This window comes from Lycium barbarum, chromosome 5 (assembly GCF_019175385.1).
Source record: "Lycium barbarum isolate Lr01 chromosome 5, ASM1917538v2, whole genome shotgun sequence".
NCBI classification, from domain to species: Eukaryota; Viridiplantae; Streptophyta; class Magnoliopsida; order Solanales; family Solanaceae; genus Lycium; species Lycium barbarum.
The window spans coordinates 45,448,526-45,476,295 of NC_083341.1; the positions used below are offsets into that span (position 1 = coordinate 45,448,526).

General features: G+C 42.4%; 1 long non-coding RNA gene across 1 annotated transcript; it reads right to left on the reverse strand.

Moving 5' to 3' along the window:
* Window positions 1–14,729: 14,729 nt before the first annotated feature.
* On the reverse strand, window positions 14,730–26,404 carry LOC132642455 (uncharacterized). Its single transcript, XR_009583171.1, has 3 exons — window positions 25,990–26,404; window positions 16,120–16,170; window positions 14,730–14,909 (listed from the first exon to the last, which is right to left on the reverse strand). It is a non-coding gene; the product is annotated as an uncharacterized LOC132642455 (long non-coding RNA).
* Between the last annotated feature and the right edge of the window lie 1,366 nt (window positions 26,405–27,770).

The following is a 27,770-nucleotide window of genomic DNA, read 5'->3' on the forward strand; positions in this document are numbered from 1 at the left end:
CAATACCAATAACATCACAAAATACATTATAACATAAATAGTCTTCTTTTCTACATAGTTCAGTAACTTCCATCCAAACTTCACACTATCAAACTTGTATCAACATTTTCCATATCCATTTACTAATTCAAGATTATTCAAACATATTTCAATAGCATTCCAAACAATATTCATGGATTCAAGTATTCCCGCCAATTCCATATTCCATCCGAAACTTCTACAAAAGCGACAAAACAACAAAATCACATTGTTTTCTTCCAAATTCATGAATGACAACTATAATCCACATTTTAGAATCCTACTTTCATAATTACATAAAAACTATATTAAAAACATATAATTCCCCATAACGATATACAACCATTTTCGATGCCGACTCGATTCATAGAATCCTTATTTATGTCACAAATGCCACAACGACGCAACTAACGAACTAAATAGAATTTAATCCATCCCTTCTCATCATCACCATGGCACACGGCCATGCACCTACTCACACACATAGAAGGCTATGCACACACACATCAAAATTCCATAATTTTCATCCAATTCCAATCACTATAACATATACACTTCTTCTATAACATAAAAGAATGAAATTCTTACCTTTTTATTCAAATTTCAACTTGCCGCAAACGTAGTTCTTTCGCTTAACTAATTATACCACGTCGAAGAGCGTCTTGAACTTATTAAGAATCCAAGAAGAATAAGATTTTTGGATCAAAGTTGATGGACTTGGAATTTTTCTTCTTTTTCTTATGTTGGCTGAATTCTCTCCTTGGCTCTCACTCTCTCTTTTGTTTTGATTTGTTTCTTGAATATTCTTCGATGAAAATGAAGACTTAGCCCCTTTATATAATTAATCACATGACTAATAAATTGGGCTTGGGCCAAGGCCATATGGCCGGCCACCCCATTGACTTGGGCCTAAATTTTCTGTTATTATTTTTGAGCCCAATTAACTAAAGATCATAATTTATAATTCACGAAACCAATTTCCGAAATTTCAATTCCGCCCTTAGCCTTCCCCGATGTTTCCGCGTCAATATTTTTCATGAGCAACAACACATATATATATCAAATGAAATCAAAATATGGCCTTATTCTTCCCAAGTCACATTTATTTTGAAATTTCCGAATATGCAAAAACACGGGATATAACATTCTCCCCCCCCCCCCCCCCTTTAGAACATTCATCCTCGAATGTTAAATTAGCCTTATATGGTCTTATAAGCATAGCGGGGGAGTCTCCTTTTATGAATAGCACATGCAAATTATTTATCAATCAATATAACAAACTTAGAAATTTAGATTACCTGTAGGTGTCGGGAATAAGTGAGGATACTTCTTTTTCACCTCATCCTCCGCCTCCCAGGTCATTTCTTCCCGGTTATTGTTCCGCCACAGGATTTTAACAGAAGGCACATCCTTGGTGCGCAGTCTCCTTACCTGCCGATCCAGAATAGCTACAGGCTGTTCTTCATAAGACAAGTCCTCCGTCACCTGAATATCATTTGCTGGGAATATTCTGGAAGGATCACCAACACATTTTCGGAGCATGGATACATGAAATACCGGGTGTACTGCCTCCAAATCGGATGGTAAGTCTAGCTCATAGGCGACCTTGCCTATCTTTCGAATAATCTGATATGGCCCGATGTACCGCGGGCTAAGCTTACCCTTTTTACCGAATCACATTACACCCTTCATGGGCGACACCTTCAGAAATACCCAGTCGCTAATCTGGAACTCTAACGGTCGACGTCGTTTATCAGCATAATATTTCTGTCGACTCTGGGCAGCTAATAACCGTTCCCGAATAAGTTTCACCTTGTCAACTGCTTCCTGAATCACATCCGGCCCAATTAATTTAGTCTCGCCCACGTCAAACCAACCAATCGGAGACCTGCATTTTCTGCCATATAGGGCTTCATACGGTGACATCGGAATGCTGGAATGGTAGCTATTATTATAAGAAAATTTAATAAGCGGCAAATGATCATCCCAGCTACCTCTGAAATCGATAACACAGGCCCTCAACAGATCTTCTAATATCTGAATAGTGCGCTCGTCCTGTCCGTCGGACTGAGGGTGAAATGTTGTACTAAGACTCACTTGAGTCCCCAATCCTTCCTGGAACGACCTACAGAAGTTAGCCGTAAAATGGGCACCTCTGTCGGTTATAATAGATACAGGAACTGCGTGAAGTCTTACTATTTCTCTAATATACAATCTAGCATAGTCCTCAGCCGAATAAGTAGTCTGGACCGGAAGAAAATGGGTTGATTTCGTCAATCTGTCAACAATAACCCAAATAGAATCGTACCTGCGTGGAGTGCGTGGCAACCGTACAACGAAATCCATATTAATCATTTCCCATTTCCACGGTAGAATTTCCATTTCCTGAAGTAATCCACCGGGCTTTTGATGCTCAATTTTGACTTGCTGACAATTTGGACATTGGCCAACGAACTCTGCAATATCCCTTTTCATACCGTCCCACCAGTATAAACATTTAAGATCATGATACATTTTAGTGGAGCCAGGATGAACAGAATACCGAGCATTATGTGCTTCGCCCATGATTTGCCGCCGTAGTCCCGCAACGTCCGGTACACATAATCTACCTCCATATAATAATACCCCTTCAGGCGAAATTTCGAACTGAGTCTTCTCTTTATTAAGGGCCACATCTCTATACTATACCAGAACAGGATCTTCGAATTGATGTCGCTTCACCTCTTCCATAATTGATGATTCAGCAACTGCTCGAACAGAAACCCCAATATCTCCAGAATCTGCCAAACGGACTTCGAGGCTGGCTAACTGATGAATTTCACTAACCAATTCTTTCTTATCAGCCTGCACATCAGTCAGCCCATGGACTTGCGGCTAAGTGCATCAGCTACCACATTGGCTTTCCCAGGATGATACAAAATATCGACGTCATAATCTTTCAATAATTCAAGCCATCTTCTCTGCCGCAAATTCAGTTCTTTTTGCTTAAAAATATATTGGAGACTCTTATGGTCCGTATAAATATCAACGCGGACCCCATATAAGTAGTGCCGCCATATCTTCAAAGCATGAATCACCGCGGCTAATTCCAGATCATGAGTGGGATAATTTCTCTCATGCGGTCTGAGCTGCCGGGAAGCATAGGCTATGAGTCGAACGTGCTGCATCAACACACAACCTATCCCAATACCAGAAGCATCACAATAAATGACATACCCGTCTGACCCTTCGGGAAGAGCCAAAACTGGAGCTGTAATCAATTTTTCCTTCAGCATCTGGAAGCTGCGCTCACAGGCATCGGTCTACTGAAATTTTGCTGCTTTCTAAGTGAGCTTCGTTAATGGTGCCGCAATAGAAGCAAAATTCTCCACGAACCTTCTGTAATAGCCGGCCAGCCCCAGAAAACTGCGTACCTCTCTCGTACCCGCACCTGATGATAACCCGAGCGCAAATCTATTTTCGAAAAATATTTAGCACCCTGCAACTGATCAAATAAATCATCAATCCGGGGGAGGGGATATTTATTCTTTATAGTCACCTTATTCAGCTGTCGGTAATCAATACACATTCGCAGTGACCCGTCTTTCTTTCTCACGAATAATACCGGCGCTCCCCAGGGTGATGTACTGGGCCTAATGAAGCCCTTATCCAACAGATCTTTCAGCTGTTCTTTCAATTCCTTCAATTCTGTCGGTGTCATCCTGTAAGGAGGAATAGATATGGGCTGCGTGTCTGGCAACAGATCTATCGTGAAATCTATCTCCCGCTCAGGCGGAAGACCTGGAAGCTCGTCTGGGAATACATCGGGAAATTCATTAACAACTGGAACTGACTGGAGAGTGGGTGTCTCGGCCCTAGTATCGTGCACACGGACAAAATGATAGATATAACCTTTCTGAATCATCTTCTTAGCCTTGAGGTATGAAATAAACTTACCCCTCGGCGATGCTGTACTCGCTGACCACTCTATAACTGGTTCCCCTGGGAACTGGAAATGGACTACCTTTTTCTGGCAGTCAACATTAGCATAACAGGAAGCTAACCAGTCCATGCCCATAATAACATCAAATTCCAGCATATCCAATTCTACCAAATCAGCTTTAGTGCAACGATCATATATAATCACATAACAATCTTTATATACCTGCCTCGCTATAATAAAATCCCCGACCGGTGTGGCTACTTCGAATGGCTCTATAGGTTCAGGTGTTATTCCAATTCTACTAGCAACAAGCGGGGAGATATAGGACAAAGTAGAACCAGGATCAATCAATGCATATACAGATCGGGAGAAAACCAGTAATGTACCTGTAACAACATTTGGCGAAGCCTCCTGATCCTGGCGGCTAGCCAATGTATATATGCAGTTCGAAGGACCGCTAGAATCTGAAACACTGCTAGGACCTCGACCGCGGCCCGCCGGTGCCGATATACCCCGCCTTACAGGGCGCACAGCTGAGGGAGTAGAGGATGAACCTACGGCTGATCCCGTCGTCTGAACTGTACTACCAGAACCACTCGCCATCGGACAATCTCGCATAACATGGCCCTGACGGCCGCAGGAAAAACAAGCCCCTGTAGCTCGGTAGCACTCCCCTGGGTGCGATTTCCTGCAATAAGAACAACGGGGCCTGGGTGGTCTGGACTGGCTAGAACCCCTGGTCATCTGCGAACCTGATGCTCTGGAACTCTGGCCGGCCCCAGATGGTCCTGCACTATCAAATCGTCTACCGGCGGACTGTGTACCCCAGCCTGACGGAGAAGGATATCGGCCTGACTGCTGTGACTGAGGCTGTCCGCCTCAAAAATCCCCAAAATACCCTGCTGATCTAGCCCGCTTGGGCGGCTTCCTATCCCAATCTCTGCCCGACCGGTCCTCTCTGTGCCGGTCCTCCATACCCTAGGCATGAGCCTATAATCGGGCGATGTCCATATCAGTCTGCGATGCCATCGCCATACAGCTGTCAACCAGGTAGCGGTCCAACCCTATCACGTACCGGTGCATCCGGTCAGCCATATCTGTTACTATAGCAGGTGCATATCGGGCCAAGGAATCAAACTCCAAATTATACTCACAAACACTCTGACCTCTCTGCCGCAGCTGCAAAAATCTGTCGACCCTCGCCCTCCGCAACTCCGGGGGCAAAAAGTGGCAGAGAAAAGTGGCCACAAACTCGTCCCATGTAGCTGGGGGAGCACCCTCACCTCTGGACAGCTCCCAGGACACATACCAAGTAGCCGCAACATCTCGTAACCTGTGCGAGGCTAACTCAACGGACTCGGTCTCTGAAGCCCTGACCAGTCCCAATGAGCGCCTCATCCCCCGAATGAAGTCGTGAGGGACCTCCTCGGGCTTAGACCCGAAAAACTCTGGGGGAGTACATGTCAGAAAATCACGAATACCTCAAGCTATCACGCCTGTCATCATCATCACCTCTCGGCCAGCGTCTTCGAGCCTGTCCCGCCACCAAAGTCGTCAACAACTGTACGGCCTCCCTCAACGTCCTATCCTCCGCCCCTGGCTGAGGAGCTGGAGGCTCGGGTGCTGGAGCGTATGAAGCTAATAGTGGAGCGGCTCCAGGCTCCTTAGGTGGGGCTGTAGCAGAACCCTCTGACTGGGGCACAACGTCGGGTAACTCCTGAGTATGAGCCCGGGTAACTCTCTGCGCCTGACTAGTCTCTCCTACCACCGTCTTGCCCTTCTGGGCAACCGTCTCCTTCTTCGGAGGCATCACAGAAAAACACAACAACTGATCAGAACAGAGTCATCCTAATAGCACGGCTCTATCTCACGATCTAAGATTCAAAGAAAGGTAACACCCTAAATGTCCTGTAGCCTCCTGTTTATAGATGTGGTGCCCAACACACCGATAAACAAAACTCTACGAGACACGGCCTGTAGATATTCCGAGGACAAACCGCTCTGATACCACTTTTGTCACGACCCAACCCCGTGGGCCGTGACTGGTGCCCTACTTGGACACCCAAACGGACAAGCATACCAAATCGTCATATTATAACTTAGGTCAATTTTCAAATTCATCATTTTAAACAGATCTGAAAATAATTATTATCTTAAGCGGTCGCACGTGCAAAGATATCATATCAAAACCAAAAGAGGCGGCGGAATACACATCGCCGAACATGTGCATATATACAAACATATGGGCCACCATGGCCGCCATAACTGGTAGGACCGCATTAAGACACCATCATAAACAGAACAAACACACGTAGGACCCTCGACCCACATATATGACTACAGGCCTCTACAAACCAAAAACGCAAACATATGACGGGACAGGGCCCCGCCGTACCCCAAATAGTCGAATATACAGAAGCATATGTACAAAGATATATATACCAAAAGATGAGCTCCGGATCAAAGGGAACAATCCAAGATAGCAGAATATGTAGCCTACACTGGCGGGTCTCCTGCACGTATGTCTATACCTGTGGGCATGAAACGCAGCCCCCGAAGAAAGGGGGTCAGTACGAAAGATGTACTGAGTATATAAAGCATAGAGTACAGAAATCCAAACCATAACTGACATAAAGGAATACAAGGAGTAAATACCGAGTCAATACATCAAAGTCCGTGCTGAGAATATATGTATGTATAATGCAAATAAAAATCATGCATAAGGCTCAGGAACGTGGTCACGACTCCGATGCTGGTGCCACAACACAGCATACTCCAGAAGGTTTCAAATCTCCGTACAACCCCGAACATAACATATCATCACGACATATCATATCATCAAGCATATCATAAGCCATATCACAGCATAACTAAATAAACGGTACCCGGCCCTATGGCGAGGTCTCGGGAACCGTAACACATCATACTGCCGAATTTGTCATAATATGCACGATCACAAAACCGGCCCGGGAACCGGCGAACGATATCATATAATGGGCACGAGCATAGTAGTGCGGAAACTAATGCAGTTTACATATCAAAACATTTATGAAACTTGATATAATCATATGACAACCCGTTGGGTATACTAGCCTGAACAACTGATCAATACGGAGTTTATCTCACAAAAATAATTCTGAAATCGTATTTATAGTTCAAAATATAAATCAGAATATCATGGAGCAATTAAAACATTATTCTATAATAGCCAAAGTCATAAGCAAAAGTCTTTTTCCGATATCATACAAAGAAAAGTCTATTAGGGCAAACGAAGGAGTTTCGGAGTTAGTGGGCCCACCTCGGGTCAAGTCGAGGTGGTGTATGTGATTTACAAACATTAGACACTATGAAGTCACCTATTAAGGTTTCAAGGGGGTTCGGTTACGTTCGTGATAATTATGGATGTTTGAACATTTCATTCCAACAAAACAAAGGTTCTAATTCAATTATGCTGAATGAAATAATACCAAAAGTAAACTCCGATTTTTACGAACGGAATAATCTCTGAGGCTCAAATCCAAACCTAGTACAGCTAGGACATGCCGAAAGAAGGAAAGGGATAGCTTTACATACGTTACTTGCGTCTTACGCTCGCCCAAACACAATCCTCGTTTCGCCCAAAATCTACAATTGGTCATAGTTGCCAAATATGAGTTTAGGCTTTTAGAATTTCAATCTTAAATTCATATTGTCTACCGAAATTTTGGCAGCATTTCCCCTATAAATTCAACGTCCCCGAGAATCATCTCGGCCCAAAATATCAACAACAACAACCCAACAATACCAACAACATCACAAAATACATTATAACATAAATAGTCTTCTTTTCTACATAGTTCAATAACTTCTATCCCAACTTCACACTATCAAACTAGTATCAACATTCTCCATATCCATTTACTAATTCAAGATTATTCAAACATATTTCAATAGCATTCCAAACAATATTCATGGATTCAAGTATTCCCGCCAATTCCATATTCCATCCGAAACTTCTACAAAAGCGACAAAACAACAAAATCGCATTGTTTTCTTCCAAATTCATGAATGACAACTATAATCCACATTTTAGAATCCTACTTTCATAGTTACATAAAAACTATATTAAAAACATATAATTCCCCATAACGACATACAACCATTTTCGATGCCGACTCGATTCATAGAATCCTTATTTACGTCACAAATGCCACAACGACGCAACTAACGAACTAAATAGAATTTAATCCATCCCTTCTCATCATCACCATGGCACACGGCCATGCACCTACTCACACACATACACGGCTATGCACACACACATCACAATTCCATAATTTTCATCCAATTCCAATCACTATAACATATACACTTCTTCTATAACATAAAAGAATGAAATTCTTACCTTTTTCTTCAAATTTCAACTTGCCGCAAACGTAGTTCTTTCGCTTAACTAATTATACCACGTCGAAGAGCATCTTGAACTTATTAAGTGTCGCGACCCAACCCCGTAGGCCGTGACTAGTACCCGATCTGGGCACCCAAACACATCTATCCAACGCTATCTCAACTGTTATCAAACGCATTCAAGTATAAAGCAGAAGCCGTCAAGGCTATATTTCAAATTTATATAATTTCCAGAAAAATTTTGGCAGAGTTTCCTTTTTTTTACATACTATCCCAAATAACCCTGCGCACAGAAAATACCAACAAAGGCCATACCGGCCAGCAAAGCAATATATAAACATATGCGGACCGGCTGCCGCGGCGAATGGGGTTGCCCCAAACACAACATATACACACATCCGTACAGAAAGACCCTAACCCACAAACATGTCCACAGACCTCTAAACAGACCGACAGAGTCATATGACGGGACAGGGCCCCGCCGTACCCATAGTTTCCATACATACAGAATATACAGAAGATATATACCAAAAGTACACGCTCCGGACCAAAGGAGCTCTTCAAAATAGCAGAATCTGAGCCCTAGACTGGCGGCGTATCTTCAGGTGCGTCTGTACCTGCGTGCATGTAACGCAGCCCCCAAAGAACCGGGGGTCAGTACGAAAAATGTACCGAGTATATAAAGCAGAAACATAACAAACATAATCATAGTCTGAACGGGAAGCACAGAAATATAGCAAACGGAATCGTAATCCAACGAACTGACAGAGATATACCGGACAGAGTCGTAGTCCAGACAGACAGACGGAAGGATACCAGACAGAATCATAATCCATACGGACAGACAGAATCAGAATCCAATCAGACAGACAAAATCATAATAGGGCACAAAAACGTGGTCTCCACTCCTGCCTTTGGCGCCACAAAATATCATATTTCAGAAGATTTCACATCTTCGAAAATCTCCGTCACATAACACATCATATCATAACCACGGTAACCCCGGGGACAGATCACACGCCGGGAAACCGGACACATCATACTTCATAACATATACACGGTAACCGGGGACGACATATACCACAGCACCCCGGAACCGGACACATCATACTTCGGAATTCATACATGGGACCCGGCCCCCGACAAGGGACTCGGCGGCCCATCCGCACGATATAAACCGGCCCGGGATCTAGTGAAAGGAAGCATTGAGACATCCATGAACAGATTAATGAGAAACCACATACATACAGATCGTTATACCGACTCGATCAAACTGAAGTAGGCCAAATGGCGAGTCAAATCAGAGTATTCGGATAGCATTCATAATGTGCGCCTATATCCTGCTTGGGAAGGCACGACAGATTATTACCAGAATCAGATTTTTTTTGATGTCAAAGCCATTTTGTAAAATTTACATAAAAAGTAGTCATATCATGATCAGAATAATAGTCTAGATGTTGCCTGTGAGAAACGGACAGAAATAGGGCAATTCAGGTCATATAAAAAGTGTCGGGGCCTTGTGGGCCCACCTCGGACCAACTTGAGGCGACATACGTAAATTACTGATAATAGACCTTAAGAGGTCATCCATAATCATTTGGGAGTATTCCGACTTCGTTTAGGAAGGTTTCATACAAAAATTCACTTTAGGGACAAATTATAAGAAAAGTGATTCAGTCTCGCTGAAGGAATTGGAGCGGGTTTCCATCTCGAATTCCGGGGAACGAAGTCGTATTTAAGGCTCGCGGCCGAGCCTATTATGTTCAGAACATGCCTAAGAAGGAAGGGGTAGGCTTTACATACCTCGATTGCGCCTTACGCTCGCTTGGCTTCGATTCCAATCTCGTCCAGAATATACAAATGGTCATGTTTACCAATTGTCAAATTCAAGACTTAAGACTCCAAATTCATTACATATTTGCCTACTGAAATTTCGGCAGCATTTCCTTTATACATATAACATCCCCAAAAGTTAAACACAACCAAACAATCAACGCAACCCAACAACAATATCCATAATGACAACAAGTATTTCAAAGCACATAATATGGCACAATTTGCCATCTTTCCGTCATAACGTAACATCTTTCATTCCGACCTTACACTTCCAAACCAAACTTATTATTTTCATATTCATCACTCATCAAGATCACAACAACATGATTCAAAGGCATATCCTATCGTTTTCACCAAATATACATAAAGTATGCACAATATACAAGTTTCCTACCAAAAGCATAATTCACCCACAACTTCCAATCTTTTAGCAAACATGTTCATGATATATTTCTATCTTTCAACTTCATCAATGACAACCATAATTTGCCTCTTAATACTTTCATTTCCATTTTTACATAAGTGACAATAAATTTACATAATTCCCTACAACAACTTAACAACCATTCTTCCATGATAACAAAAACCATTATTCTTTCATTCACTTCACAATAACACACTTAACTTACTAACAAGATTTAATTCACCTTCCATCATCCACATCACACCACACGGCCACATGCTATATTTTCCAACTTCCCCTAATTCATTCAACTTTCACTTCCAATATAAATTCCATCATAATCACAACTAGGATACAATACAAAATTCAACACATCTCAACCACACAATTATGCACACACACGGCCATACATACGCATACATACCAATACTATACAAACTTCCATATTTCCATAATTTCTACCCATTCCTACATTCCACAACATAAATAAAGCTTCATAACATGAAAAGAACATAAGATTCTTACCTTTTTACCAACAAATTCTCCTTGCTACCAAAGATAGTTTCTTGCCAAAATAATTGTACCAAGTTGTAGAGAATCTTGCACTTAGTAATAATCCCACAAGAAATGGATTTTTGAACCAAGGATTTAACTCCAAGAAATTTTTTTTCTTTTCTTTTCTCTTTCTCTTCTTGGTCGTAGGCCTTCTTTCTTTTTCCTCTCAATTTTATGTTCTTGAAACTTCTTGAAAAGGAAAGAATTATGGATCATCTTCTTATTAGTACATGAGTTAAATTTATTGTGGGCTTGGGCCATTTTAATTACCATGGTCGGCCACCCTTTGCATATTTGGGCCTTCTCTTTTTTTTTTTTTTTTTTGATTCCCCAAGCCCAATTACTTATGGCTAATTTAAAATTCCCGAAGCTAATTTTCGAAATTCTAATTTTTGCCCTTGGCCTTCCTCCGTATTTCACACCAATAATTTCATAGCCAACACATTCATACCAAGTAAGGTCCAATTATGGCCTCATTCATTACAAGCCAAGTTATCTCCAATTTTTCGAATATGCAAAAATACCGGATGTAACATCCTCCCCCCCTTTAAAACATTCGTCCTCGAATGTCAAATTGACCTCATCGGGCGTCATACTACCCCGGGAAGGTTCTTTTTATAATCGTCCTTTGTTGACTTTCCGATATGGATTCTTTTCCAATATGATGGAGTAATTTTTCACATTACTGACTCATATGCTTTCATAACGTATTTCCTCGCATCCAACACAGTCACTGGGCCATGAACTATATTCTGGTAACAAATGAATGCTTTTCGCTCTTTCACGGATGTTATGTCCCTTCTTCCTTTCCTTCCAAGCTTTTCAGACATCATAATCCATATCCCTTCTTGTTACTGTCCTCGGTTCCTTACCCCATCATAGTATCCCCATGTCATACCAATCGGATTCAGAAGTACAGAGGCGTAATGGATAGATCCTTATCAGAATCAGAGGTGCAGAAGTGCAACAAACAGAGTTTTGATTAGGACCAGACCACTTCTATTAAGGCTCCAGTGATTTACGAAAATTTCCCCTTGTCGACCTCTCATTATTCACCTCAACAATTATACCACCGATTATCTCACCGAAACCTGTTCACTCATTCATAAACTTGTTCACCAAGTTGTCATACAAATCGTCTTACGTGTCGCTTATCGACTCTTTCAAAGATTCTGCTTAATCACATCTCTTATCCTTCATCTTTTCTAATATCCACATTTATATATATCATACTTACACTTGTGAAAAAATTTGTATTACTTCCCAGGGGGTCACCCATCCCAGAGTTGCTCTGGCCTTAGCACGCTTAACCTCGAAACTTTCATGCACTTGGATGCGTTAATGCTAATATAATTGCGTCGACTACCCCGCACGACCTTTGTCACATAATTTAGGGCAGATCGGGATCTTAGTAAATTTTTGAAAAGTTCTCGTAGCGGGTCCCACCCCGGGCTAAACCATACAATTATCATGTTGTCTCTCTGAATCTTCAATATCTATCAAGTTGAGAATTACCTTACTCTTACTAATACCCAGAAGAAGAAAATCACATAATATGATAAAGGATAGACCCATTCATACACATATCCCTCAAGAAAAGATCACTAACATACCTGGGTGTGCGCTTGAAGACGCTCCTGGGTCCTGCCGGCCGGTCAAAGAAAATACACGGTTCGAAGGACCGCTGTAACCAGAAGCTGCACCTCGACCTCGGCCACGACTCGCTGGTGCTGGCGCTGGTGCTGGTACTCCTCGCCCTGTGGGGCGTATGGCTGCCGACGGAGAAAATGAGCCAGCAACTGACCCGGTAAGCTGGGCTGAACCACCTGGACCACCCATATACGGACACTCTCTCATCTTATGGCCTTGTTGGCCACAAGAAAAGCAGGCACCAGTGGCACGATAACACTCACCAGGGTGACGCCTCCTGCAATAAGGACACCGAGGTATGGATGGCCCCATCTGATTGAAACTCCTATTTACTTGCGAACTCGAAGCCATGGAATTCTGTCCCGAGAACTGTGGGGGCGTACTGTATGCTGGCTGGGACGAATACCTGTTACCCTGCCACTGAGAAAACTCACTCTGAAATCCCCCTGAGTACCCGGCCGATTTGGCTCTCTTAGGCCGGCTCCCGTCATGACCCCTATCAGGCCGACGTTCCCTACGCCGGTACTCCATGCCCTGGGCGTATGCCTGCACTCGGGCAACATGCATCCCTGGCTGAGAAGCCATCGCTAAGCAACCATCGATCAAATAAGGGTCTAGCCCCATCACATACCGGTGCACCCTATCGGCCATCTCGGCTACTATAGCGGGTGCATACCTAGCCAACGAGTCGAACTCTAGGCTATACTCTCGAACACTTCTACCGTTCTGTTTCAGATGCAAGAATCGATCAACCCTGGCTCTCCGTAGCTCTAGAGGTAGAAAATGATCAAGAAAGGCCTTAGTAAACTTGGCCCATACTGCTAGGGCAGCATCGTCACCCCTGGATAGCTGCCAGGACTCATACCAGTTCGCCGGTACCTCATATAACCGATACGAGGACAATTCAACGGACTCAGTCGGCGACGCCTTAATCAACCGTATCGTGCTCTCCATCTTTCTAATAAACTCCTGGGGGTCCTCTTCGGGTTTTGTCCCGGAGAATTCTGGAGGATTACATGTCAAGAACTCACGAGCCCTGGAGCTTTCATACCTGTCCGAACTACCACCCCCAAATCCATGCCTACGAACCTGCTCCGTCATCAGTGTGGTCAATAACTGAACCGCATCTCGCATAGCCCTGTCCTCCGCCCCTGGCTGTGGAGCTGGAGGCTCGGGCACTGGAACCCTGGGAGCTCGCGGTGGAGCCTCCCTCTGATCAGCAGCTGCTGCTGCTCCAATCTCCTCTGATAAGGGCGGTGTAACAGAGCCGGCTGACAGGGGCTCATCCTCACGCGCTAACCACGCACTGGCCCTGCTAACTCTCTGGGCCCGGCTGGTTTCTCCTACCTCCACCCCCGCTTTGCCCTTCTGGGCAGCTGTTGCCTACTTCGGAGGCATCGCTGAAAACATAACAAATCGTCAGGAGGGGATCATCCTACTAATACAGTTCTATCGCACGATCTAAGATTCAAAGAGGGGTAACATCCTAGATGCCCTGTACCCTCCTGTTTGTAGATGTGGTGCACAACACACCGATAAACAAGACTCTACTAGACACGGCCTGTAGACATACCGAGGACTAACCGCTCTGATACCACTTCTGTCACGACCCAACCCCGTAGGCCGTGACTAGTACCCGATCTGGGCACTCAAACACATCTATCCAACGCTATCTCAACTGTTATCAAACGCATTCAAGTATAAAGCAGAAACCGTCAAGGCTATATTTCAAATTTAGATAATTTCCAGAAATATTTTGGCAGAGTTTCCTTTGTTTTACATACTATCCAAAATAACCCTGTGCACAGAAAATACCAACAAAGGCCACACCGGCCAGCAAAGCAACATATAAACATATGTGGACCGGTCGCGGCGGCGAATGGGGTCGCCCCAAACACAACATATACACACATCCGTACAGAAAGACCCTAACCCACAGACATGTCCACAGAACTCTAAACAGACCGACAGAGTCATATGACGGGACAGGGCCCCGCCGTACCCGGAGTTGCCATACATACAGAATATACAGAAGACAGAAGATATATACCAAAAGTACACGCTCCGGACCAAAGGAGCTCTTCAAAATAGCAGAATCTGAGCCCTAGACTGGCGGCGTATCTTCAGGTGCGTCTGTACCTGCGGGCATGTAACGCAACCCCCGAAGAACCGGGGGTCAGTACGAAAAATGTACCGAGTATATAAAGCAGAAACATAACAAACATAATCATAGTCTGAACCGGAAGCACAGACATATAGCAAACGGAATCGTAATCCAACGAGCAGACAGAGATATACCGGACAGAGTCGTAGTCCAGACAGACAGACAGAAGGATACCGGACAGAATCATAGTCCAGACGGACAGACAGAATCATAATCCATACGGACAGACAGAATCAGAATCCAATCAGACAGACATAATCAGAATAGGGCACAAGAACGTGGTCGCCACGCCTGCCTTTGGCGCCACAACATATCATATTTCAGAAGATTTCACATCTTCGAACATCTCTGTCACATAACACATCATATCATAACCACGGTAACCCCGGGGACAGATCACACGCCGGGAAACCGGACACATCATACTTCGTAACATATACACGGTAACCGGGGACGACATATACCACAGCACCCCGGAACCGGACACATCATACTTCGGAATTCATACATGGGACTCGACCCCTGACAAGGGACTCGGCGGCCCATCCGCACGATATAAACCGGCCCAGGATCTAGTGAAAGGAAGCATTGAGACATCTATGAACAGATTAATGAGAAACCACATACATACAAATCGTTATACCGACTCAATCAAACTGAAGTAGGCCAAATGGCGAGTCAAATCAGAGTATTCGGATAGCGTTCATAATGTGCGCCTATATCCTTCTTGGGAAGGCACGACAGATTATTACCAGAATCAGATTTTTTTTATGTCAAAGCCATTTTGTAAAATTTATATAAAAAGTAGTCATATCGTGATCAAAATAATAGTCCAGTTGTTGCCTGTGAGAAACGGACAGAAATAGGGCAATTCAGGTCATATAAAATGTGTCGGGGCCTTGTGGGCCCACCTCGGACCAAGTTGAGGCGACATACGTAAATTACTGATAATTGACCTTAAGAGGTCATCCATAATCATTTGGGAGTATTCCGACTTCGTTTAGGAAGGTTTCATACAAAAGTTCACTTTAGGGACAAATTATAAGAAAAGTGATTCAGTCTCGCTGAAGGAATTGGAGCGGGTTTCCATCTCGAATTCCGGGGAACGAAGTCGTATTTAAGGCTCGCGGCCGAGCCTATTATGTTCAGAACATGCCTAAGAAGGAAGGGGTAAGCTTTACATACCTCGATTGCGCCTTACGCTCGCTTGGCTTCGATTCCAATCTCGTCCAGAATCTACAAATGGTCATGTTTACCAATTGTCAAATTCAAGACTTAAGACTCCAAATTCATTACATATTTGCCTACCGAAATTTCGGCAGCATTTCCTTTATACATATAACATCCCCAAAAGTTAAACACAACCAAACAATCAACGCAACCCAACAACAATATCCATAATGTCAACAAGTATTTCAAAACACATAATATGGCACAATTTGCCATCTTGTCGTCATAACGTAACATCTTTCATTCCGACCTTACACTTCCAAACCAAACTTATTATTTTCATATTCATCACTCATCAAGATCACTACAACATGATTCAAAGGCATATCCTATCGTTTTCACCAAATATACATAAAGTATGCACAATATACAAGTTTCCTACCAAAAGCATAATTCACCCACAACTTCCAATCTTTTAGCAAACATGTTCATGATATATTTCTATCTTTCAACTTCATCAATGACAACCATAATTTGCCTCTTAATACTTTCATTTCCATTTTCACATAAGTGACAATAAATTTGCATAATTTCCTACAACAACTTAACAACCATTCTTCCATGATAACAAAAACCATTATTCTTTCATTCACTTCACAATAACACACTTAACATACTAACAAGATTTAATTCACCTTCCATCATCCACATCACACCACATGGCCACATGCTATATTTTCCAACTTCCCCTAATTCATTCAACTTTCACTTCCAATATAAATTCCATCATAATCACAACTAGGATACAATACAAAATTCAACACATCTCAACCACACAATTATGCACACACACGGCCATACGTATGCATACATACCAATACCATACAAACTTCCATATTTCCATAGATTCTACCCATTCCTACATTCCAAAACATAAACAAAGCTTCATAACATGAAAAGAACATAAGATTCTTACCTTTTGACCAACAAATTCTCCTTGCTACCAAAGGTAGTCCATCATAATCACAACTAGGATACAATACAAAATTCAACACATCTCAACCACACAATTATGCACACACACGGCCATACATATGCATACATACCAATACCATACAAACTTCCATATTTCCATAGTTTCTACCCATTCCTACATTCCACAACATAAACAAAGCTTCATAACATGAAAAGAACATAAGATTCTTACCTTTTTACCAATAAATTCTCCTTGCTACCAAAGATAGTTTCTTGCCAAAATAATTGTACCAAGTTGTAGAGAATCTTGCACCTAGTAATAATCCCACAAGAAATGGATTTTTGAACAAAGGATTTAACTCCAAGAATTTTTTTTTCTTTTCTTTTCTCTTTCTCTTCTTGGCCGTAGGCCTTCTTTCTTTTTCCTCTCAATTTTATGTTCTTGAAACTTCTTGAAAAGGAAAGAATTATGGATCATCTTCTTATTAATACATGAGTTAAATTTATTGTGTGCTTGGGCCATTTTAATTACCATGGTCGGCCACCCTTTGCATATTTGGGCGTTCTCTTTCTTTTTTTTTTTTTTGATTCCCCAAGCCCAATTACTTATGGCTAATTTAAAATTCCCGAGGCTAATTTTCGAAATTCTAATTTTTGCCCTTGGCCTTCCTCCGTATTTCACACCAATAATTTCATAGCCAACATATTCATACCAAGTAAGGTCCAATTATGGCCTCATTCATTACAAGTCAAGTTATCTCCAATTTTTCGAATATGCAAAAATACCGAATGTAACATCCTCCCCGCCCCCCCTTAAAACATTCGTCCTCGAATGTCAAATTGACCTCATGGGGCGTCATACTACATCGGGAAGGTTCTTTTGATAATCGTCCTTTGTTGACTTTCCGATATGGATTCTTTTCCAATATGATGGAGTAATTTTTCACATTACTGACTCATATGTTTCATAACATATTTCCTCGCATCCCACACAGTCACTGGGCCATGAACTATATTCTGGTAACAAATGAATGCTTTTCGCTCTTTCACGGATGTTATGTCCCTTCTTTCTTTCCTTCCAAGCTTTTCAGACATCATAATCCATATCCCTTCTTGTTACGGTCCTCGGTTCCTTACCCCATCATAGTATCCCCATGTCATACCAATCAGATTCACAACTGGGATCGGGCGCATAGAAGCATATCGGACGGATTCACAATTGAAGGCAGACGTACTAAACTATGGCGGACGGATTCGTAGTCAAAGTCAGATGTATGGGAGGGTATCAGACAGATCCGAGATCAGAGTCAGACGTACAGAGATGTATCAGACAGACTCGTAATCAGAGTCAAACATACAGAGTTATATCAGACAGATTCATATCCCGAGTCAATCGGACAGAGGTGTATCAGACAGAAACGTAATCGGATTCAGAAGTACAGAGGCGTAATGGACAGAGCCTTATCAGAATCAGAGGTGCAGAAGTGCAACAAACAGAGTTTTGATTAGGACCAGACCACTTCTATTAAGGCTCCAGTGATTTACGAAAATTTCCCCTTGTCGACCTCTCATTATTCACCTCGACAATTATATCACCGATAATCTCACCGAAACCTGTTCACTCATTCATAAACTTGTTCGCCAAGTTGTCATACAAATCGTCTTACGTGTCGCTTATCGACTCTTTCAAAGATTCTGCTTAATCACATCTCTTATCCTTCATCTTTTCTAATATCCACATTTATATATATCATACTTACACTAGTGAAAAAATTTGTATTACTTCCCAGGGGGTCACCCATCCCATAGTTGCTCTGGCCTTAGCACGCTTAACCTCGAAACTTTCATGCACTTGGATGCGTTAATGCTAATATAATTGCGTCGACTACCCCGCACGACCTTTGTCACATAATTTAGGGCAGATCGGGATCTTAGTAAATTTTTGAAAAGTTCCCGTAGAGGGTCCCACCCCGGGCTAAACCATACAATTATCATGTTGTCTCTCTGAATCTTCAATATCTATCAAGTTGACAATTACCTTACTCTTACTAATACCTAGAAGAAGAAAATCACATAATATGATAAAGGATAGACCCATTCATACACATATCCCTCAAGAAAAGATCACTAACATACCTGGGTGTGCGCTTGAAGACGCTCCTGGGTCCTGCCGGCCGGTCAAAGCAAATACGCGGTTCGAAGGACTGCTGTAACCAGAAGCTGCACCTCGACCTCGGCCACGACTCGCTGGTGCTGGCGCTGGTGCTGGTGCTCCTCGCCCTGTGGGGCGTATGGCTGCCGAAGGAGAAAACGAGCCAGCAACTGACCCGGTAAGCTGGGCTGAACCACCTGGACCACCCCTATACGGACACTCTCTCATCGTATGGCCTTGTTGGCCACAAGAAAAGCAGGCACCAGTGGCACGATAACACTCACCAGGGTGACGCCTCCTGCAATAAGGACACCGAGGTATGGATGGCCCCATCTGACTGAAAATCATATTTACTTGCGAACTCGAAGCCATGGAGTTCTGTCCCGAGAACTGTGGGGGCGTACTGTATGCTGGCTGGGACGAATACCTGTTACCCTGTCGCTGAGAAAACTCACTCTGAAATCCCCCTGAGTACCCGGCCGATCTGGCTCTCTTAGGCCAGCTCCCGTCATGGCCCTTATCAGGCCGACGTTCCCTACGCCGGTCCTCCATGCCCTGGGCGTATGCCTGCACCCGGGCAACATGCATCCCTGGCTGAGAAGCCATCGCCAAGCAACCATCGATCAAATAAGGGTCTAGCCCCGTCACATACTGGTGCACCCTATCGGCCATCTCGGCTACTATAGCGGGTGCATACCTAGCCAACGAGTCAAACTCTAGGTTATACTCTCGAACACTTCTACCGTTCTGTTTCAGATGCAAGAATCGATCAACCCTGGCTCTCCGTAGCTCTGGAGGTAGAAAATGATCAAGAAAGGCCTTAGTAAACTCGGCCCATACTGCTGGGGCAGCATCGTCACCCCTGGATAGCTGCCAGGACTCATACCAGTTCGCCACTACCTCATATAACTGATACGAGGCCAATTCAACGGACTCAGTCGGCGACTCCTTAATCAACCGTATCGTGCTCTCCATCTTTCTAATAAACTCCTGGGGGTCCTCTTCGGGTTTTGTCCGGGAGAATTCTTGTTATATCCCGTAATTTCGCATAATTGGAAAGTCTTGGAAATAATTAGGACTTGTATGTTATAAGGCAATACTTTGATTTTAGTTAATATGCCTATGTTGGTTATGAAACTATTGGTGCAAAAACATCGGGGAAGGCCGAGGGTGAGAGTTGGAATTTTGGAAATTAGTTTTGAGAATTACAAAATGAGATTTTTACGAATTGGGCTAAAAAAAATTTAAAAATTGAAGCCCAAGTGCTAGGGGTGGCCGGCCAAGGGGCCAAGGCCCAAGCCCCACTTATTGGTCATGTGAGATCCATGTGAGCATTTAATGATAAGTATATATTCATGCCTATCCATTGAAAAGTCAAGAAAATCAACAAAAAAAAAAAAATTAAGAACACCTCTAGAGAGGGTTTCAGCCATAGCAAAAGAAGAGAGGAAAAATTCTCTAGCCTCCAAGTTTGATCCAAACATCTTATTCTTTTTGTATTTGTAGTAAGTTCAAGACGCTCTCCGACGTGATACAATTTGTTTGGCGAAAGAATCACGTTTGCGGCAAGTCGGAATTTCAAGAAAAGGTAAGAATTTTTGCTACTTTTGTGTTATGGAATTTGTATGAATATTATAAGGATTTAGAATAAACGAGAATTTCGTAGTTTTGGTGTGTGTGTGAAACCGTGGGTGTGTGTGTGTGTGATGAAGTGGCTGGGAGCCATGTTATGGTGAAGGAGACGAATTTGATTTTTGTTTAGTTTGTTAGTTGCGTCGTTGTGGCATTTATGACGTAAATGAATGTTTAGCGAGTTGAATTGGCATTGAAATGGTTGCGGGTTTTTATGGGAAAATATATGATTTATGTGTATTCTTATATAATTGTGGAAGTAAGACTTTAAATGTGGATTATGGTTGTTGTTAATAAATTTGGAAGGAAGACAATGTGATTTGGGAAGTTTTGTGCATTCGTAGAAGTTTTGAATAGAATATGGAAAGTAGCGGATTGCTTAAATTCATGTATATCGCTTGGAATATTATTGGAATGTGTTTGAATAACTTTGAATGAGTAAATGAATATGATAATGTGGATGATAGTTCGATGTTGTGAAGTTTGAATGAAAGTTGTTGATTTATGTAGAAAGAAGGAATATTGACGTTAGAGTGATTTTGTATGACTTGTGATGTTTGTGATATTGTGGGTTGTTGTGGTTGATATTTATTGAGCCGAGCTAAGTCTCGGGGGTGTTATATATATAGGGGAAATGCTGCCAAAATTTCGGTAGATAAAAATGAGGTTAAGTGAATTCTTAAGCCTTGAAATCCCTAATTGGTAACTTTAACCATTTGCAGATTCTGAGCGAAACGGGACTTGAGTTTTGGGTGAGCGTAAGACACATATAAGGTATGTAAGGCTAACCATTCCTTCTTTTGGCATGTCTTAGGTATACTAGGTCGATATTGGAGCCCCGAGGGCAATTCTGTTCCTAGAAATCTGAATTGGAAATTTAGTACCACTCATTCAATTGAATTGAATTATAAAACTCCTATTATGTTGAAAAGTGATCTAATGTCCGAAACTTTCGTAAATGAGACCAAGTTGCCTCGAACTTCCATGTATGATTCCATAGACCCCAAATGTCCGTGATTCATGCCGCCACCTCGATTTGAACCGAGGTGAGCCCGCTAACCCCGAGACTTCTTTGTTTGCTCTATTATGCCCATTCTTGTATAATGTCAGCAAGACACTTTTGTTTATGAATTTGGCTATCATAAAATAATGTTTTGACTGCCACGATATTCGAAATTATATTTTGAACCATAAATACTATGTTGGAAATACTTTTGTGAAACGAACCCCGTATTGACTAATTGTTTGATTACTTTGACTAATGAGTTGACTTATGAATTTGTCAAGTTTCAAAGAATATTTTTATATACAAATTGCATTGTTTGCTCACGACTCTGCTCGTGCCCTTATTATGATTTCGTTCACCGGTTCCCGGGCCGGCTATGATTCGTGTGCGCTATGATAAATTCGACCGTATGCTGTGTTACGGTTCCCGAGACCTCGCCATAGGGCCGGGTTCCGTTTGGAGTTATGCTGTGATATGGCTGATGATATGTTATGCTGATATGTGTGCTCGGGGATGTACGGAGATTTGAACCTTCTGGTGTTATGCTGTGTGTGGCACCAGCGTCGGAGTGGTGACCACGTTCCTGAGCTTTGCATGATTTTATTTGCATTATATATATATGTTTTGATACAAATTTTGATATATCATTCAGTACTTCCCTTTGTATCTGTTTGCTTTCAGTTGTGACCCATATTTCTGTACTCTATGCTTTACATACTCAGTACATCTTTCGTACTGACCCCCTTTCTTCGGGGGCTGCGTTTCATGCCCGGCTGGTACAGACACAGGTGATCCACCACTGTAGGCTCCACTTTCTGCTATTTCGGAGTACTCCCTTTAATCCGGAGTCCACTTTTGGTACATACATCTTTTGCTATGTATATATATTTCCGTATATCTGACTATTTGGGTACGGCGGGGGCCCTGTCCCATCATATGATTCTGTCGGTCTGTTTAGAGGTCTGTGGACATGTTTGTGGGTTAGGGTCTTTCTGTATAGATATGTGTATATGTTGTTTGGGGCGATCCCATACGCCGAGGCGGCCGGTCCGCATATGTTTATACGTTGCTTTGTTAGCCCTGTGTGGCCTTTGTTGGTGTTTGCTGTGTACAGGGTTATTCTGGATAGTCTGAAAAACAAAGGAGACTCTGCCGAAACTTTTCTGGAAATTATCTAAATTTGTAAATACAGCCTTGTCGGCTTCTGCTATTTACTTGAATGTATTTGATAGATGGGTTTGGGTGCCCAGATCGGGTACTAGTCACGGCCTACGGGGTTGGGTCGTGACAATTCTGGAGGATTACATGTCAAGAACTCACGAGCCCTGGAGCTTTCATACCTGTCCGAACTACCACCCCCAAATCTATGCCTACGAACCTGCTCCGTCATCAGTGTGGTCAATAACTGAACCGCATCTCGCATAGCCCTGTCCTCCGCCCCTGGCTGTGGAGCTGGAGGCTCGGGCACTGGAACCCTAGGAGCTCGTGGTGGAGCCTCCCTCTAATCAGCAGCTGCTGCTGCTCCAATCTCCTCTGATAAGGGCGGTGTAACAGAGCCGGCTGACAGGGGCTCATCCTCACGCGCTAACCGCGCACTGGCCCTGGTAACTCTCTGGGCCCGGCTGGTTTCTCCTACCTCCACCCCCGCTTTGCCCTTCTGGGCAGCTGTTACCTTCTTCGGAGGCATCGCTGAAAACATAACAAATCTTCAGGAGGGGATCATCCTACTAATACAGTTCTATCGCACGATCTAAGATTCAAAGAGGGGTAACATCCTAGATGCCCTGTAGCCTCCTGTTTATAGATGTGGTGCACAACACACCGATAAACAAGACTCTACTAGACACGGCCTGTAGACATACCGAGGACTAACCGCTCTGATACCACTTCTGTCACGACCCAACCCCGTAGGCCGTGACTAGTACCCGATCTGGGCACCCAAACACATCTATCCAACGCTATCTCAACTATTATCAAACGCATTCAAGTATAAAGCAGAAGCCGTCAAGGCTATATTTCAAATTTAGATAATTTCCAGAAAAATTTTGGCAGAGTTTCCTTTGTTTTACATACTATCGAAAATAACCCTGCGCACAGAAAATACCAACAAAGGCCACACCGGCCAGCAAAACAATATATAAACATATGTGGACCGGCCGCCGCGGCGAATGGGGTCGCCCCAAACACAACATATACACACATCCGTACAGAAAGACCCTAACCCACAAACATGTCCACAGACCTCTAAACAGACCGACAGAGTTATATGACGGGACAGGGCCCCGCCGTACCCGAAGTTGCCATACATACAGAATATACAGAAGACAGAAGATATATACCAAAAGTACACGCTCCGGACCAAAGGAGCTCTTCAAAATAGTAGAATCTGAGCCCTAGACTGGCGGCGTATCTTCAGGTGCGTCTGTACCTGCGGGCATGTAACGCAGCCCCCGAAGAACCGGGGGTCAGTACGAAAAATGTACCGAGTATATAAAGCAGAAACATAACAAACATAATCATAGTCTGAACCGGAAGCGCAGAAATATAGCAAACGGAATCGTAATCCAACGAGCAGACAGATATATACCGGACAGAGTCGTAGTCCAGACAGACAGACGGAAGGATACCTGACAGAATCATAGTCCAGACGGACAGACAGAATCATAATCCATACGGACAGACAGATTCAGAATCCAATCAGACAGACAGAATCATAATAGGGCACAAGAACGTGGTCGCCACTCCTGCCTTTGGCGCCACAACATATCATATTTCAGAAGATTTCACATCTTCGAACATCTCCGTCACATAACACATCATATCATAACCAAGGTAACCCCGGGGACAGATCACACGCCGGGAAACCGGACACATCATACTTCGTAACATATACACGATAACCGGGGACGACATATACCACAGCACCCCGGAACCAGACACATCATACTTCGGAATTCATACATGGGACCCGACCCCCGACAAGGGACTCGGCGGCCCATCCGCATGATATAAACCGGCCCGGGATCCGGTGAAAGGAAGCATTGAGACATCCATGAACAAATTAATGAGAAACCACATACATACAGATCGTTATACCGACTCAATCAAACTGAAGTAGGCCAAATGGCGAGTCAAATCAGAGTATTCGGATAGCGTTCATAATGTGCGCCTATATCCTGCTTGGGAAGGCACGACAGATTATTACCAGAATCAGATTTTTTTTTATGTCAAAGCCATTTTGTAAAATTTATATAAAAAGTAGTCATATCGTGATCAGAATAATAGTCCAGATGTTGCCTGTGAGAAACGGACAGAAATAGGGCAATTCAGGTCATATAAAAAGTGTCGGGGCCTTGTGGGCCCACCTCGGACCAACTTGAGGCGACATACGTAAATTACTGATAATCGACCTTAAGAGGTCATCCATAATCATTTGGGAGTATTCCGACTTCGTTTAGGAAGGTTTCATACAAAAGTTCACTTTAGGGACAAATTATAAGAAAAGTGATTCAGGCTCGCTGAAGGAATTGGAGCGGGTTTCCATCTCAAATTATACAAAAGTATGCACAATATACAAGTTTCCTACCAAAAGTATAATTCACCCACAACTTCCAATCTTTTAGCAAACATGTTCATGATATATTTCTATCTTTCAACTTCATCAATGACAACCATAATTTGCCTCTTAATACTTTCATTTCCATTTTTACATAAGTGACAATAAATTTGCATAATTTCCTACAACAACTTAACAACCATTCTTCCATGATAACAAAAACCATTATTCTTTCATTCACTTCACAATAACACACTTAACATACTAACAAGATTTAATTCACCTTCCATCATCCACATCACACCACACGGCCACATGCTATATTTTCCAACTTCTCCTAATTCATTCAACTTTCACTTCCAATATAAATTCCATCATAATCACAACTAGGATACAATACAAAATTCAACACATCTCAACCACACAATTATGCACACACACGGCCATACATATGCATACATACCAATACCATACAAACTTCCATATATCCATAGTTTCTACCCATTCCTACATTCAACAACATAAACAAAGCTTCATAACATGAAAAGAACATAAGATTCTTACCTTTTTACCAACAAATTCTCCTTGCTACCAAAGATAGTTTCTTGCCAAAATAATTGTACCAAGTTGTAGAGAATCTTGCACTTAGTAATAATCCCACAAGAAATGGATTTTTGAACCAAGGATTTAACTCCAAGAATTTTTTTTTTCTTTTCTTTTCTCTTTCTCTTCTTGTCCGTAGGCCTTCTTTCTTTTTCCTCTCAATTTTATGTTCTTGAAACTTCTTTAAAAGGAAAGAATTATGGATCATCTTCTTATTAATACATGAGTTAAATTTATTGTGGGCTTGGGCCATTTTAATTACCATGGCCGGCCACCCTTTGCATATTTGGGCCTTCTCTTTTTTTTTTTTGATTCCCCAAGCCCAATTACTTATGGCTAATTTAAAATTCCCGAGGCTAATTTCCGAAATTCCAATTTTTGCCCTTGGCCTTCCTCCGTATTTCACACCAAAAATTTCATAGCCAACACATTCATACCAAGTAAGGTCCAATTATGGCCTCATTCATTACAAGCCAAGTTATCTCTAATTTTTCGAATATGCAAAAATACGGGATGTAACATTAAGAATCTAGGAAGAATAAGATTTTTGGATCAAAATTGATGGACTTGGAATTTTTCTTCTTTTTCTTATGTTGGCCGAATTCTCTCCTTGGCTCTCACTCTCTCTTTTGTTTTGATTTGTTTCTTGAATATTCTTGGATGAAAATGAAGACTTAGCCCCTTTATATTATTAATCACATGACTAATAAATTGGGCTTGGGCCAAGGCCATATGGCCGGCCACCCCATTGACATGGACCTAAATTTTCTCTTATTATTTTTGAGCCCAATTAACTAAAGATAATAATTTATAATTCACGAAACCAATTTTCGAAATTCCAATTCCGCCCTTAGCCTTCCCTGATGTTTCCGCGTCAATATTTTTCATGAGCAACAACACATATATATATCAAATGAAATCAAAATATGGCCTTGTTCTTTCCAAGTCACATTTATTTCGAAATTTCCGAATATGCAAAAACACGGGATATAACACTATTAATCCTTTCACCCATTTAATTCACATACCCGTAAGTCTTCTTAACTATGCGTTAGTGTTACAGTTGTGCATCCATGTTGTCTCGAGCGTCCTGCTACTTTTTCTCTTAGCACAAAATCCTTACAGTTTACACTTTCTCTATCCTTGCTCATCAAACCTTTAACTATATTTATGATGCTATGACTGAGCGGCTTCCCACGCACGTTCCTTGCATTTCATTTCCATTTCTGCTAAGGTTAATACCTTTAGACTTTGCATGATTTCTTATTCCATACCATTAATTTTTTTTTCCAATCACAGTGTCGACCCATCATACTTGTTCTTTCCTTGGTGCGTAATCGGGCTTCTGCCGCTAACTTGTTAAGGTATCCTTCTTACTTCTACAGTTAAAGATTTTCCAATTGCCTGGCGCCTAAACACTCTCCTCTTCCTTCAACCAACCCATTTATATATTTTTCCTACTTTCATCCTTAACCTTCCTTAGTTTCCTCCCTCCTCGAACACTCTTCTTCTTCTGTCCTTTATGGCACCGACCCTGAAGTTCGTGAAACTTTACCTTAAACGCGTAAATCCGTCTTATTCCCAAGTCATCCTTTCAGGAAAGCATTCCCATGTCCGAGGTAACCACCTTAATATAGCTGCACATTTTATTCCTTTATATACCTTTCAAGAACCTAAATCTCCTAGCATCGTCGCAAGGCCTAATCATTCTTTTCTTGCTTCACATCCCTCGTCATAGTAAC